Below are 3,970 nucleotides of genomic sequence, written 5' to 3'. Positions count from 1 at the left end.
ACATACACAAAAACAGAAAGAATAGTAGTCTATGGATCCATCTCTGAGCTTCAACAGTGATCAATTCATGGCCAATCTTGTTTACACTTCTCCCCCACCCCTCTCCACTGGATTTTTTTCAGTTTTTAAAATTTTTATTTCATTTTATTTTTGGTAGCCAAGGTCTTTAACAGGAATGAGGGAAAGGCCTCTCCACTTGCCCAGCCACGGGTCGTGAAGATGGTTGGGCGCATCCTCAGCTACAGGTACACCCAGTGGCCACCGCCCTTCTGCTGCTAGTGCGGGAAGTTCATGGGGGTACAGCTGGAACGGTTGCCTTCCTGGGTGGGCCCAAAGCCGTCTTTTCCCAGGTGCTCAGACTCACAAGTCCTGTCCTTGAAGTCTTGCTCCATAGCAGGTGTTGCTGCTTCCCGAAAGGGCTGTTGGGCCGTCAGAGGTGCAGCTGTGCCCGCAGGTGCGCGGTTGTTTACGTGGAGCTTGAGCCTGCTGCGGGCCAGCTCCGGCACCACCAGCCCAGGGACCGCTTCCTTGACCCGCACGAACTTCTCGTCGTGGTATGGGCGCCAGTGCCCTTGGTAATATGGCCCTTGCAGAAGGTGCGCGGGCCTTGCTCGCTGGTCTACCTGCTCATCCCGTCGGCGCCCCGCTCCAGGCCCGAGCCGCCCAGCTCAGGAGGCCGCCCTGCACGACTCCAGCGTTCTCACCCACCTGGCACCCAGGCGGCACCCAGCAGCGGCTGCCTTGCTTGAGCTCATGCGGCCATCCAGCCCCACTGCCTTCTGCTTCGAGTCCCCCGGGATTATTTTGAAGGAAATCACAGCAAATGATTTCATCCACAAATACTTCGGCATGTATTCCTAAAAGGTGAGTTTAAAAAATACAACCACAATGCCATTAGGACACTTAAATGTCATTGAATATCTTCTCAGTATCCTAATTTCCCCGGTTGTCTCCGAAGTACTTTGTTATGGTTGGTTCGTTGGAATCAGTATCTCATGAGGTTGACACCCTGCATGTGGCTTCTATATCTGTGTCTTATTCTCTATTTTTCTCACCCTCTTTATTTTCTTGCATTGATTTGTTGAAGAAACAGGATCATTTCCAGTAGTTTTCTTATCTTAGATATTTTATATTGTTATTCCTGTATTGATGCTAATTTTATTATAGTGGCGTTAAATGTCGTTGTGTTAATAGTAGTACTTTTAGTATCCTTTGATTAAGAAAATACACAATGACAAAAAGCTACTATAAATCCAGTAACATTTTCAAATTACTTATGTAATTTGAAATTTGAAATTACTTGTGTATGTGTGAACAAAACAGCTGAAAAAAAGTGGGTTCTCAAACTTTTTGGTCAGGACTCATACTCATAATTACTAAAAAAAGTGGGTTCTCAAACTTTTTGGTCAGGACTCATACTCATAACTATTGAGGAGTCACAGGGAAATAAAAGTTTCTTGTTTGTTTATTGATATTTACTGTATTGGAAATTCAAACAAAAATTTAAAATATTTGTTAATTCAATTCATTAAAAAAATAATAAATCCATTAGATGTTAACCCAAATAACATATTTGTCAGAAAAAGAACATTTTCCAAAGCAAAAAAAAAAATTGGAAAAGTGATATTGTTTTATATCTTTGTAAATCTCTATAATGTCTTGCTTGATAGAAGCCAGCTGGATTCTTTTATCTACTTTGGCATTTAATTTGGTACAATATTACTCGCCATGTAGCCTCTGGAAACTTTGCTGTACATTTTTGAAAGATTTAGAGTGAAAAAGGCAGAAAAGTATTAGTGTTAGTATGAAAATAGTATTGACCTCATGGAGCATCTGACAGGGTCTTGGGACCCCTGTGGGTTCCTAGACCGCACTTTGAGAGCTACGGCTATAGAATATTTATGTGTGGAAGACATTATTATTATGTGTGTGTAGATAATACTTACTGAAGGAGTGTATTTGAGGATCCCTTGCAAATAATTCTCAGGACCCCCTCTCTCCCTGAGGGTCTTGGCAGCACAAAAATATTCTGTGGGTGTGGTAATGACATTTTCATTATGTTCTATGTTCTTTTAAAAAGTGTTTGTTTACAATAGCTTCATCCCATCTCCTCTCCCCCCACCCCCAAATTCCGTAGAAGCGCCATCATTTTTTTCCCCAAGAGTGCAAATAAAATGGTGGAGTGAAAACATGGAAATTTGGAAGAAGTTGGAATGTGATTTCCAACAAGCTGGGTGACCTTGGGCATGTCAAGGTTGAACCTCTGTTTATTTAGCTATAACATATAGAAGTTGTATCAGAGTCTTTTAAGGCCTTTTCTAGATCCTAAATCTAAGAAATGCTCTTATGGCTTATAAATAAGCCCATCCTGATATTTTCTTTTTTTCTTTTTTTTTTTTTTTTTAAGATTTTATTGGGGAAGGGGAACAGGACTTTATTGGGGAACAGTGTGTACTTCCAGGCCTTTTTTCCAAGTCAAGTTGTTGTCCTTTCAATCTTAGTTGTGGAGGGTGCCGTTCAGCTTCAAGTTGTTGTCCTTTCAGTCTTAGTTGTGTCGGGCGCAGCTCAGCTCCAGGTCCAGTTGCCGTTGCTAGTTGCAGGGGGCACAGCCCACCATCCCTTGCGGGAGTTGAACTGGCAACCTTGTGGTTGAGAGGACGCGCTCCAACCAACTGAGCCATCTGGGAGCTCAGCGGCAGCTCAGCTCAAGGTGCTGTGTTCAATCTTAGTTGCAGGGGGTGGAGCCCACCATCCCTTGAGGGAGTCGAGGAATCGAACTGGCAACCTTGTGGTTGAGAGCCCACTGGCCCATGTGGGAATCGAACCGGCAGCCTTCGGAGTTAGGAGCATGGAGCTCTAACCGCCTGAGCCACCGGGCCGGCCCCCTGATATTTTCTTTAGTTCAAGCATATAACACTGGCCTAACATAGAGTAGAAACCCATACAATCTGAGAAGAGGATTAGAACCCTTTTTGATTAGTTAGAGGGAGAGCAAGGATTGGATACACCACAGGAGACTCAGAATTGAAGAGTAGTGAAGTGTAGGAACCTCCTGTCAAGGGGTTTTGCATGTTTTCCCACACCAACAGTTATCCTCAGAACAAGAACAAAAGCCTAACGTATTTTTTCTCCTAAGATCTTTATAACCTTCTAAACTCCATTTCCTAACGCAGGGGTCGGCACATGATAGCCCTGGAACTAAGAATGGTTTTTACATTTTCATGTGGTTGAAAAAAATCAAAAGATGAATAATATTTTGTGGCACATGAAAATTATGTGGAATTCAAATTTCAGTGCCCATCAATCAAGTTTTATTGGGACACAGACACATTCATTTATGTAGTGTGCATGGCTGCTTTTATGCTACCATGGCAGAATTAAGTTGATGTGACACAGTATGGCTTGCAAATACATACTATCTGGCCTGTTACAGAAGTTTGCAGACCCCTGCCCAAATGCAAACCTATAACTTCTAAATCACCTATTCATACACCTTCTCTGACTTACAATTGGTTCACCTTTTAGCTTCTCTTGGGTCTCTGATGACTTCTGCTTCAAATCTTTCTTTTACATAGAAACTTGGTCTCCACTCTGACACCTTTAATGAGGCATCTCAATCCCTTTTCTATGAAAGTTTGAGGGCTTATAGCAGGTGCTCTTTTGTGATCCACCCCTGTTCCGGTCTAGCTGAAATGCCCAACCTGGCTTCTTTTACAGACTTTCTCAAATTCAAAACCACCTGCACCCTTTGGCTTTCTATTTCCAAGGCTTTTCTACCTATAGCAATTGTTGAGAATGACAGGAGGAAGATAGATTTATTTCCTCCCTATTTTTTAACTAGGGCATGATCCGCTCAGCTAAGTCACTGTAACAACTTTAAATCTGCAGTTTTATCACTTCGTGGTTTTCAGTGGTCCTTTTCCCACTTCTCAAGGACATAGGCTGAGGTCTGAATGGGCTGGAGAATCAG

At 42.8% G+C, this 3,970-nt stretch overlaps 1 pseudogene; it reads right to left on the bottom strand.

The window, feature by feature from the left end:
* Positions 1-275: 275 nt before the first annotated feature.
* LOC117025552 (39S ribosomal protein L41, mitochondrial-like) lies at positions 276-1,730 on the bottom strand (annotated as a pseudogene).
* Positions 1,731-3,970: the final 2,240 nt, after the last annotated feature.

Source organism: Rhinolophus ferrumequinum, chromosome 8, assembly GCF_004115265.2.
Source record: "Rhinolophus ferrumequinum isolate MPI-CBG mRhiFer1 chromosome 8, mRhiFer1_v1.p, whole genome shotgun sequence".
Lineage (NCBI taxonomy): Eukaryota > Metazoa > Chordata > Mammalia > Chiroptera > Rhinolophidae > Rhinolophus > Rhinolophus ferrumequinum.
The sequence above is the reverse complement of the archived record's forward strand: the minus strand, read 5'-3'. Positions and strand labels throughout refer to the sequence as shown.